Genomic DNA, 13,582 nt, shown 5'->3' with positions numbered 1-13,582 from the left:
TGGGTCTGTTTTTTCCTCTTTCGAGAATGAGCTTTATATTATCCTATAACATATATAAAAGCCTGGTGTATCAAATATGATACAAAACTTTTTTTTTTTAAGAAATATTTTGTCTAAAGGTTCAATGCACTGTTCCATTTCAAAAACCTTGATTTTTCTGACTATTATTTTAAATGTCAGGCTTTAAAACATTAATAAACATGTGCGTCATACAGGATAATGACTTTTCAATTTCTGAATTAAAAGTCATTCAGATTTTTTTTTTTTTATTAAACTTTAAATAAATAGTGATTAAGAAAATTGAAAATATTACTAAATGGTTACATCACTTATTATGCTTTAAAAAAAATCTGTTGAAAATGGGATAACACCAACACAAAACAAAGGTTATAGACTTTGAAACTTTAGATTTTTAATCTTCCTTCTCCTTTTCATTATCTTTTATCCTTATCTGTCATTGAGCCAAATGCCTAAAAACTAAGATTCTGTTTCTCTCTTATAAAGCTGTCTTTATCCCATAATAACGATGGCCCGACAGCTAGCACAAAGATTGATAATGATACCTCGCAATTCAACTGACAGATATATAAAAGATTAGATGTCACACTTTGTGCATCACACAGGTCATCGCCAACCTTGAGAGCTGTGTTTTTAAAGTGCACACTCGAGGGAGGCAGAAAGCGATATGTCAACCATCACTCCTCATTAGAGGCCAAATAACCCCAGCATGTCGCACAGCACTGTCCCTCGGCCAATTTCTCTGTCCCTCTAAAACCGTATCTCCCTTTTACTGTCTCCGGCTGGCATCTTGCTCAGCAGTTTGAGCGCTAGTTGTCCCTGCGGTTGTAAGCTAAGTTCTTTCTACAAATATTTGAGGTGCTCATTTGTCTGCATTCCACACAGAGAGGAGCCATTTGAATCTGACTGACTGATTTAATCCGTCTTAAATACCGGCCTGATGATTTCAGAGAAGACCTGTTACACACGGGGAATGTCTGATAGATCCCAGCGTATGTGTGTGTGGCCGCTGCCTTTGAAATGCTGTCTTCAAGGAGTCTGACAAATCCGTATTATTGAAAGCTCAGCAAATGTAAACCCCCTCGCAGAAAAGAGGAAGACGAGAGGGACGAGGAGTGTTGTCTGAGACGCTGGTTGTCTTTGAATGATCTCGTAGACGGGCATGCTGAGATGTAGAAAACAAACACTATGAGGATGGACTCGGAGAGATGAAGAGGGGGAGATGGGAGATATATACACACAGACAGCACCGGTATTGATTTTCACCTCAGGACTAAAATCTTAGGGAAGTCTGGGAAATTTTGGAGTGAGTCAGACTCTTCATATAGGATTCCGTAGAGACAGAAGCTCTCTCTCCCCAACAGCTGCAAGATCCTGTCATGGTCCCGCCGCATTCGGCTGTGTCAGATTAGCACATGTGCTTGTTTCGCGAGGAGAACTATTTTGAGACGTTGATTTGAACATTTTGGTATAATCGCGCTAAAGTGTGCGATGATACAGGCCGAATACTGAACTACGTGACTTATAAGGTTGATTTCTAGTGGCTTGTTATCTGAGATCTTCTTGAGCTGTGATCTCTTAGAGAGATTTGTTGCTCGCCCTGTTTGCTTAGATATGGCAGCCGAAGCACCTGTTCACCCCACCCTGCTTGAAAGGGAAAAATGACTGTGCTAATCTGTCCAAGTCTATGTGGGGGTTAGGTTTTACCTACATTATAGGGACCAAATTTCCCCACATGGATAGTAAAACATGGAGTCAACTACATTGTGGGGACCAGCCAGCTTCAATCGTACTAAATAATGTAGGCCTAAAAATAGAACTATTCTGGAATGGGTTTATATAAATATTGAGGTGGAGAGAGGATAATGTAAAAAATTTAAATAAAAAGATTTATCATAAATTAATGTTTGCCATGTGGCATCTACAGTAAACTAACTCTGCATGGAATACTTGATTCTGAAGTTAAATAAATAATGACAGCTAAATTTTATAGTAAAATATGTAAGCAATAAGGTATGAGAGGTGGCGCTGTATCGTGAATAAGTCACGGCTGAAGGGCGCTGTTATCCTTTCTGACGTGACTTATATAGTGAACCGTTGTGTGAAGCGGTTATAGCCGTGTTTTATCATGAATTAAACAGCTATTGACCAATCAGAATCAAGGACTGGAACTAACCATATAATAATATGTAGCCTAATATAAATGTCATAATATAATATCATATAAAATGTTATAATAAACAGTGGTGTAAAGTATTTGAGCAAATGTAATTACTCTACTTAAGTGTCTTTTTGGCTACTTTGTAGTTTTACTGAGTATCAAAGATAGTATCAACTTTTACTCTCTAATCACATTTTTGAAAAAGTATGTAATCTTTACTCCAATACATTTGTGATGAATAATGCAGTCACATGGCACCTAACTTTTTCTGCAGCAGTTTATTCTGCTAATAAAATATTAATATTTATAACTTTAGAAACTAAAATAACTATCCGACAGATGGTCGTACGCATCATTTTACGGCGAAAGAGTAACCCTTGACCTGATGCATTACCGAAGCGCAGAGCAAAACAGAACACCGGTCACGAATTAGAAGTCTAAAATGATAATTTTTTTAAGAGAAATGTCAGAGGAGTTTGTTGCCCAGCCCTATTTGTTTGAACCGCGAGAGGCATCAAAGCTTCAAGTGTTACTCTTTTGGCGTAAGTCGACTTGCTTAGGCCGTCTGCCGGAAGCTAGTTTTTAGTCGATAAAGTTATAAATAAGGATATTTTTCTAACACAAACAGATCGCTTTGCTTCAGAAGGCCTTTATTAACCCCATGGAGCCAAATGGATTACTTTTTTCATGGATGGATGCACTTTTTTGGGCTTCAAAATCTCATCCTCCATTCACTGCCATTATAAAGCTTGGAAGAGCCAGGATATGTTTTTAATAAAACTCCGATTATATTTGTCTGAAAGAAGAAAGTCATGTACACATAGGGAGGCTTGAGGGTGAGTAAATCATGGGATAATTTTCATTTTTGGGTGAACTATCCCTTTAACCAAGACTTGAGTGTTTGTAGACATTTAAGATGCTGTTGTGCCGACCTTGATTTATTGCAATTTTGAGGTGTTCAGTTTTATTTTTATTTTAGAAAATAAACACGTGATTGCTCTCCTCATAATTGTTTTTCACTGGCATGTTTTTTAGGTGTTGAGGACTAGCACATCTTTGAGCCTACATTCAGTATGATTAAAATACTGTTAAAATCAGATACTCTAAGACTTTTACTTAAGTCGTGTTAAAATTGGTGACTTGTAACTTGTAATGGAGTAATTTTTTGCTGTAAGGTATCTGTTCTTTTACTCAAGTATTGTTTTCAGGTACACCTTTGATAATAAAATATGAAATATAAATTTCATAATATAATATAATATAATACATAGGTGTGGTAGTTTCTTGACTCTTGTATCATTTAGCATTCTTCTAACATGCTAAAAATCCACTATATGTTTTTACAGAAGAAATCAAAGTTGAGTGAGTAAAAAGAGAGTAAGAAATAGACCTAGAGAGAGATTATGTGCAGGTAAAAAAGAAAAAGAAAACTGACATATTTAGAAGCAGAGACCTTCAATGTCAATAAAACGATCGATATAAAAGGTCAACAGGTGCTTCATCCATCTTGGTTAACTGAATAAAAGGATGAACGATAACAGAATGGGGGAAAAAATGAATAGATATAGGGCACCTGAAAGATGAGTGAGGCTTATCTGGATGGTAAAATGAGGATGAGTTTGTAGTTTAGAGAAAGACATGCGCCTGTCATCAAATTATAGCACACATTAAGTTCGGGATGGTCCAAACAATTGGCCTTTTACTTTCCTTTTCCAATGTAAATTTAATTTAGAGACAATGTTGATTTAATCTCTGCTTAGTACAGCATGACAGAGCAATAATGAAACGTTCAAATAAAGAAAGGAACTTGAAAAGAAATGACTGCACTTTATAAACGGTGTTCTTCCTTATCTAACCACATAATTGTAGGTTATGACAGACATTCACATAAACTGTTTTCTTTTGAAACTGCATGCCAGAAAGACTGCAAGGCATCAGAATTCCTACCTCCAGACCCAGAGATAATCACAGATAATTAGAGAAAATTTCTGTTTACAAGCTAATTCTATCACACCAGAAAAATTTAGGTCAGCTTTCTCAACACACACCCTCACACAGTTGTTCCTGTGCAAAGCTGAGAGGCCCGTGAGAGGAAGAAGCGGTTTACTTCGATCATCACATGCGTCCTCAGCTCTGAGGAGCCGACGACAGGAGTTCTGTGAGCAGTCTGCGGTCCTCAAGCAATATATGGTCTCTTAGGACCTGAAGCCCAAACATCAAGAAAGTGTTGAGTTGCTGAAGTGTGATTTGTACTGGAAAATTTAGACTGCTGTTCCACTTCTTTTTCCTTTTTTTGTGTCATTTCTGCACCACTAGCGGCACCAAAATAACTAGAGTGGACAATTTTCGGAGGAAAGTTTGAGTGTATTGACCATGGAAAAGTTACCTACACAATGCGAGGGTGTCGCGGCTACTATAATCAGTGACGTCTGGCAACTAAATAAAAATTAAAACCAAATACTAATATTACTGATAAAAGAATGAAGCTATACTGAAATGTTTTATGACTTCAGAAGTAGGCCTAACTAAAATTAAATAATAATGACAATAAATCAATTTAAGTTTCTGATCCATGGTATATTTTAAAACTTAACTTTTACAACGCATCAGCGTTAAACATTAAAATACCGCTGGATAGCAATAACAATGGATTTTGCTGAGAAATTAAATTGTTATTAATTAATTAATTTAATAATACTAGTTTATTTTGCACCAGTTTAGTTTAACACTATGACTTTGGCAGTTCTAAAATACTAAAGCTATGGATCCTTTTCATATTTCCAGGGTTCTCAGAAGCAGTAGTTATCATAGTTTTCTGTAATTTATGCCAAGGTAATATAACTCAAAGTATGGTGTTTGTTGTTATAGTTGTCATAACTGCACAGTAATTAAAAGAAACAATAAAATATAAAAAACTTTGCTAGATTTGCAATGTTATTAACTGGAAAAGAGTCATATTCTGTGAACAGGGTCCATAATAACGATAAAACAAATGGAAAACAATAAAATAAAATAAAAAAACTATGAAAAATAACACAATATATGATCAATAAGTTATGACAACATATGTTTTCACATTGCTTTAACTAATTTTTTTTATAAGTTATACAATATTCAACTTGTCTTTCAAGTCAGTTTAATGTAATTTAAGTTTAAATGACTTAAACATCCAAGTTGATTGGACTAAAAAATTTAGATTGGACAAAATTTTTAGATTGGACTAAACATTTTTTTACAGTGTTGTTATTAAAAGGACAAATTAAAAATAAAATGCATAATTTATCAATTTGACCTACACATTTTTAAATAGAACACCTGAAATTAAAATATTATGCACAATGCAATAATAATAAAAAATCTGGTCTATGATAGTCTGGTACCTAGATATCAGCAAGCACCACTATTGATTATTTCTAAAATGGTTTTCAAACCACCACCCCAAACTCACGCCATTGGTTGAGACAGAACATGTTGGAGAGAATTTTTTTTTTGAAAGCACCATGGAACCACAGTGTTTAGAGTTTGTTTGTGTGCGTGTTTTTTTTTTTTTATTATTATTTTGGACCAAGTATTTTAAGAAAAGTTCCTTTTGATATTAGATTGCTGGGTCCATGAAGTCTGAGCGTAAAAAAAAAAAGAAGATGACATATGACACTAGCTCACTAGCCAATTCACCCCAATTCAATTTCTGAATCTCACTCAATTCGCCACACATGGACATGTTGTTTTTGCCAAGACATGTTATCCAATTATCAAGTGGAGGTCGGCGGACAAGTCAGAAATTGTGCTCTCAAAACATCAAAGATGGTTTTTGTAACCTTGCCTTGTCAGGTTTCATAACCTTGGATGTTTCGAGTTCACTAGAAGGACTTTAACGGATGAATTTTGAGCTTATGGAGCTCCAACGTCCCAAATCTCTCCGATGCAGCTGCAAAAAACACACAGGCTCTTTTATCCAGCTGTTGAGGAGCTTTAACGAATACTCCATGGACTTACGCTTCACAGTGCTTTTGTGAGTGTTTTTACTGTCACAAACGAGGCGATAAAACAACAAGCGGTGCTGAAGAGCCCTTCCATGACTGCGCAGGATGGACAGAAAGTGATTTCAGTAATCATTTGGCGGCTGAGACCGTTGATTGAGACCGTACGGGCTGGTTAGCTGATTAAAACCCCCTGATCTCCACCACCCAACCTCACAAAGTGTAACTTCAATTACATGACTTTCCAGCACCACAGAGATGATATTGATCCAGTCAAATGCATTTACAGCAGGATGTTTTCACGGCCTCAGATGCTTCTCCTGTTCAAAAGCCAGCTGTGGGGTGGATATATAACACCCTCATAATAGCTGTGTGTGACAACATTCTCTTTCAGTCATGTAATTTAATTAGTAATCTTGACGACTGCCTGTCACGGGAAAGTAAACAAAGGACAAGAGGGAAAATGTGTTTATTAGACGGTTGGTTATATTTGGAAAAGTTCCCTCGCTGTTTTTTCTGGACTGATTTAAATCACTGTAGACAGACATATCAGGGTGATTAGCAGACGAGAAAAGTAGAACACCAAAATGAAACAAATCTAATATCTTTTCAAATCTGTTCCATTATTTGAACGTGGCCAATTTTCTCTGTCTTTTTTCTTTTACTCTACAGGATTTGTCAGGAGACGAACTCAACCATCTTTTTCAATTTTCACTTGGGCTGGCCGTGAGAGCTGATATAATTATTTCTCGGGTCTTTTTTTTCCTAACGAATTTCTCTCATTGTTCAGCAGAAGGTCAAGTCCTTGTCTCTCTGCCGCCATCCGGGCACAGAGCGCTCTGAGGGCACGGCTCAGCTTCCCCCCGCTGCGGCGCTCGGAGGGCGAGCAGGTGCCCCTTTAATCTGCCAACTGCAGGCTCTTTAGTCATAATGGGTTTACAATAGTCATTTTGGATGAAGAGACTATTGGAGGAGGGATGTCGCACATGTGACCTGATATCCATGAAGAATGAACCATCTGCTGCGCTTCAAGACAAGACCGAAGGAATGAGATACTGAAGAGAGGAACACACAAGATGTCTGTCTAGTGAAGAAAACCGTCCTACATAGTATTATATATTATTATTCGTCCTTTATGGACCTGCTCGGGTCACATTCGGGTCATATTACAACCCAAAATCGAAATAAAATTCAACACTCAACACGAAATCAAACACTGTAAAAAAAAGTTGCTACCTTATCTATTTAAGTATTATCAACATGGATGTTTAATTTAAACTTAAATTACATTAAATTTACTTAAAAGTGAGTTGAATCTTGTGTAACAAAAAAGTTGTGTATAAACAACATATTAAGTTTAAAGCAATGTATAAACATATGTTGTCATAACTTATTGATCATATAATTTTTAAAGTGTATAAATTATGCTTTTTATAAATTTTTTTTTACACAACTTCCTCCATTCAATTCATATTACCGTAGTGTGAATTATCATTACCAATATGGAATTATTTATCTAAAGTAGTAAATACAATAGTGAATGTGAGGAATTTACAGTAGCAAATACAGTAATATTTGTTTTACCAGCTTTCATGCATTTTTACCATTTATAATTTTAATGAGTACAACATTTAATATACATTACGGTAATGAGTTTACGGGGGGGGGGGGGGGGGGGGGGGCAACAACAAAAAAATATGACAGTAATACTGGCTATTTTATATATCTAAAATTTCAAATGCCTCAATGTATCTTACAATTGGCTTTTTTTATTATTTTCCATATGATATCTGACCTGGACATGCTTTTGTAATACTTACCCTTATAATATTAGTGCATTTATTGGCAAAGCAGTGATGGAACCACAATGCAACTAGTACAAAAATAAATACAGTTTGCACATTTATCTTGGTGTCAAATTAATATTTATTTTTAGATTTAATATTATATGCATTTGTTTCCCACTGTGGAAACAGTTAAAACTGTCAAATAAACACGAAACACCAGGGGTGAGAACAGGTAATGACATTTCTGAAATGACATCATTAGCCCTGTTTTCTCACCAAGTTTAAAGTTATTAACATTTGAGTAAAAACAGAGAAGGAGGGCACCGAAAGAAAGAAGAGAGCGCAGGAGGGAGGGAATGGGAGTGAGTGCTCTGTATTTAATTGCTTTTATTCAGGTCATCAGATGGGTGAACTACGTGACAACTGTACAGTAGATGTGTAATTAGATAGGAGGGACAGAGGAGGAGAGGAGCAGAGAGAAGGGACAGCGACAGACGGAGAGGTCACACAAAGGTTACTAAAGAACAGTGCACAATCCCACCCACAAACACACACAAGAACCTCAGGCCACAGCCGCATTAGCGTTGCAGATGCACATCAAACGGACTTTGATTCATTAAGGCAGTGATTAGAATCAGGAGTCCTCAGAGAACCAATGACTGACCGCATTTGAATCGTATTTTCTCTCACACACTTTCTGTTTTGAATTAGATGCATGTTGTGTCTAATCTCAGATTGTATCCTTCACACTGCAACTGTTCCTCAGCTGTTGGACACTATATGATGAGTAATTACGACTGTGAAACATTTCTGCAGAGGGATAAGAAGGCAGTGTGTGTAAATGTGAAGAATGGAATAATAGGATCCTGCTTACTGCACACCATAAAGTAAAATACATGCAACACTATTTTCTTTTGATTTTAGGATGATATGTCCTGGACATGCTTTATTCCAGATTCACCCTGTTGATATTATGCATAAATATAGGCAGAACAATGATGAAACTACAGTGCAACTATAAGGAAATTATCTTTTTTTTTTGTTATAACACTATAACCTTGGTATTGTACTATTTCATTTTAGTTAATATCACATTCATCTGTCTCCTACTTTGGAAACAGAAACAAGTGACTTTGGAAACAATTGGCTGCTATATAAAATCTTTGTGAAACTATGCACTACACAACAAAAATGTTTTAAACAGTACTATACTACATCGATGCCACATTATATGTAAATATTTTAAATATGAATTTCTCATCGTCACTTAAACAGGTTATATTGTTACACCAGTAAGTGTCAAATGATGTCTTAATGAGTGAGTCAATGAATGATTCGTCCACATACATGATTCATCGTCTGCAATGCACCTCAGAGCACCTGAAGTGGTTTGAGTGATTGGATTTAAATACGAAAGCGTTTTGGAGGGCGTTTACTCCTGGTCTTCTCACGATCAGATAGCCATCTGATCAAAGAAAACGCATGAAGTGACCAGGTGTAAACAGGTCCTAAGACGATGACCGACAACATTTTTTACAAAATGGAGTATACTGTATATACACAAGGGAACTAAATGAGACACAGGTGTAACTAATTAGGAACCATGGAAACTAACGAAACTAGACTAAATTGAAAGGAAACACGAGGAAGAAACACAGGCACATGAATGAAAACATTGAATATGAAAGAACACTAAACATAAGCCTGATATTGTATTTTGTTTATTGAAATGTTGTATATAAGCAATATCACACTTGAAATATCAAACGAGCAAGTGTACTGCATTTCCGAAAAGAGTCAGCCGCACGGCAGAGTGCCGAATGTAATAACAGCCATGCCGATATTTGGAAAAACAGAAAAATTGCTTGTTTAATATTGCTTAAATACTACGTGCTTACATTTTTATTCTTTATTCAGTTTACTCTACGGCCATCTAAGCAAAGGTTTTCTCAAAGTTAAGATCAAACTTTCTCCCAGTAAAATTAATAGAATTTTCGTTCAGAGTTATCTGGTCTGGTCTATCTAACTTTCTTAAAACGTTAGCAAAAAGACATTATTCATGCATTGTTTTTTTCTGAAACGTTTTGGTTGGATGTCTGTTTTTTTGTTTCAGAACATTCAGAGATCATTCAAAACTAACATTCCCATAATGTTTAAAAAAGGTTTGTATGTTAAGAGAACATTCAGAAATAATATTTTCATAACTTAATGAGAATGTTAACAAACTGTACTGGAATGGAGAAAACTGACATACCTCAAACATTTCTGTTGCAAAAATACACATCAAATTACCAATAGAATCTAACAATGTATCAGAGTTATTTCTGAGTCTGTTTAGCACTTTGCAACAACACAACCTTGTTTCTGCAGAGACTTTCAGCATGTTACCTCTAACAAAGTCTGACATTTACGTTTTACGTGCATGAGAAAGTCAATAAACCACGCGAAATCCAATCGCAAATTTTTTTTTTTCAGAAATGCGATTTGAATAGGATTCCAAACCACATGTGAATGTTGCTTGAAACGGATTTGTAAAAAATTGTAATTCATAGGATTTTTTGCCGTTCACACTTGCTAAATCTGATCGGGTTTCAATCGGATATGCACAAAAAAACGTATTTGGACTGACAGTCTGAACAAGGCTTTAGTTTCCATGGTTTCTGATTTATCACACACCTGTTTCTAGTTCTAGCTAATTCCCTCACTTGGTTCAGTCTTGTTTATGTTAAAGTATAGTTGCCTTGTTGATTTTCTCCTGGTTTATTCAAAAGACTTTTGTAATTCATTCTGATTCGTGCATGTTCATCTACATGAGATAAATTTAGTTTCTTTCTCAAAAATCAGTTTTTTGTTCAGGTATTACGTGCACATAGATAATTGCTAATTGTATGCATACTGCATCTACATTCTTCAAAAATAGTTTGTAGTATGTTGTTTCGAACATATGTGCTTGTCTGTTTGTTGTCAGCTCTCAGTAACCACAAATGCGAATGTTCTCTTAATTAATCTTGGCACAATCTAGCAGGGAAAAAACCTGAGTGGGTTCCGGGTATCATCACAGATGAGGGACTTCAATCATCATGCAAATGAATTTACACACGATGCCGCACAACTCCAGGATAAACCTCAGCGAGTCAAAGGAGATGCACTGCTCAAACATACCGTGACATGTTTACATATTGCAAATTAATAATCCAAGACTGCAGACATGTGTTTGCAGATTCCTCAGTGTTTGGTTTAGAGATACAAAAGATTAATAATGATGAAGCCCTGTGTCAAGAGACGACCGCAGACAGATGAACGCGTCTCCACTTGAGATGTGAGGAAAGAGAGGGAGGAAGTGAAAAAGCAGATATCAGGCACAGAACGGCTGATCAGAACTGAAGACAGAAGTGGCTTTAGGACCACTGCAGTAACACTGCCAAGAACAGCAGCAGATGCTTGTGAAAACCAGAGCAGTCTGGATGCTTGAACTCCACCTGACCTTGAACACACACCCTAGTCTCTGGACAGACACATAAAGCCTGGGTTTAAAAGTGCTCCAGTTGACCACAAATCAAGCTTGGGTGGAGGGAGGTCACAGTTGCGCGGTGAGAACTGTCAGTGAGTGGTGAGTCCCTGCTTGACTTTACGACCTTCTCTTTTCATGAAGTCACAAGCACCTTAGAGCCGTAACTATACAGCCCTGCATTCAGGAGACAAAAATAACCACTCGTCCAATCCACGGTCACTCTCCAAGATAATTAAAATGTTCATATGAGAGCACTCAAAAAGCAAGCATAATTCAACCAAAACAATAAAGCACCACATTGGTTGGCAGATATGAGAGCTGCTTGTTTGTTTATGAGCGTTTTGAAGTGTATTTCAATATCAACATTGCCTGAGGATATATGCCAACATTTAGTTGGCCAAATTATTTTTCACGGTGAACCTCGTGAAAAAATGGTCGGTTTGTATTTCACTCCAAAATTATAAGACACAAACAACAAATATATATTTATAATTGGTTTATAAGAAAGAAAATGCAGCTGGGTTTTAGAACCATTAAGATTTAATGGTGACATTCCCCCCCCTAAATTATCGTTGCAGAAAAAATCTATAAAATGTTATAATATTTGAAAATCATTAAGTCTGAAATCAAAATGCATGTAAAATAAACTTGATAAAAAAAATAAAAATAAAAATAAAAAATATATATATATATATATTAATCACGTTTATTTTTCATGCATTTTAATTTATATATATAAATAAAAATGTGCATATTGCATAATAGATTCTTCTTGACATTTTTTTATTTTATTTTTATTTACCCGTCTAGTCTATACATTCAAGACTTTCAAAAAAGGCATCAAAAGTACATTTCTGACATAGAAAACAGCAGCAAACTGAATTTGTGAGAAAATTGTGACAGTTTCTAATGATGGACCGTTGTCTCGGTCAGGTGAGGTGGCCACAAGGGGATTAGATGCCCTTTCATCCGCAAATAAATGTCTTAAATGTGGAGAAAGCTATCCGAGTTATTTACTTTAATCGTTATTTAAATCCCCTCTGACCCGGAGGGGGAAAGAGGCTTTGCCCTTGTCATAACCTCCCTAACATTCTGTTAGCTTTGAGTTCCACTCCTATGCCGTTGACCCAACCGGATATTTGGGCATTAGCAAAGAATACTGCACATAGCAAACTCAAGTGGAATTCCTTAATGAGCGAGAAAACTAGAGTGGAAGAGTGGGAGATCAGAAGCGTTTATTTGGCCATTCTGATTCTTTATGTGATTGCTGTTTACAGAACGGACTCAAGTTCACTGCTGTAATCTGATGAATCTTTCCAGCCAAGGCTTACTTTCATTGCTGATTATATGTTTTTTTTCCCCCTGAGATGTCTGTTGTGGTGTTGTTTCTCTGTTCTTTATGAAGGTGACTGGAGAAACAGATGTGTACTGCACTCACTGCTCTGAGGAAGGACACTGCAGTATCGTCATATTCTCCTCTCCTGAGACCTTGCGAAACAGTTTCCATTTACATATTTTTTTTAACACCATTACAGTGTTTGTAGCACACAAAACATTACACAGAATGTGTTTTTGAAAGTTATTCAGATTTATTTATTTATATATTTACAATATATAATGCTTTACAATGAATTATGTGTTAGAGAGCTACTTGTGGCAATTTATCTGTTCAATAAAATACCTTACTCTCCTGTTGAGTAATAAAAATGGCATCTCTGCTTCGCTTTTACAACATTTCAAATCCCTCAGTTCTCTTCATTTCCGAAAAGCCAACCCAATGTTGATTCTGGTTTTATTACGAGTACTGACTTATTTAAATTTGGTTATTTTTTAAGAAAAATGTTACATACTGTAGGATTACCTTTAACATTATCCAATAGCCTGCATGGAAAAGTCATTTCAGTGCGAGGGAAATTTCGATTGCCATGACAACAACAATTGTGGTGCTGATGCAGAAGAAACCAAAGACTTAAGTGTTATCTAAAAAAATATATGTATATATACAGTATTTGCTTTCTTGACATTTCCTTTTGGTATTTCACATCACTATTATAACATATATAGTGGGGTCTGAAAAGTCTAATACCACATTGAAAATCTTGGATTTAAGTTTCTAAAGTCTCAC

The sequence above is a fragment of the Leuciscus leuciscus genome (assembly GCF_965113295.1).
Source record: "Leuciscus leuciscus genome assembly, chromosome: 24".
NCBI lineage: Eukaryota > Metazoa > Chordata > Actinopteri > Cypriniformes > Leuciscidae > Leuciscus > Leuciscus leuciscus.
Note: the sequence above shows the minus strand (reverse complement) of the source record.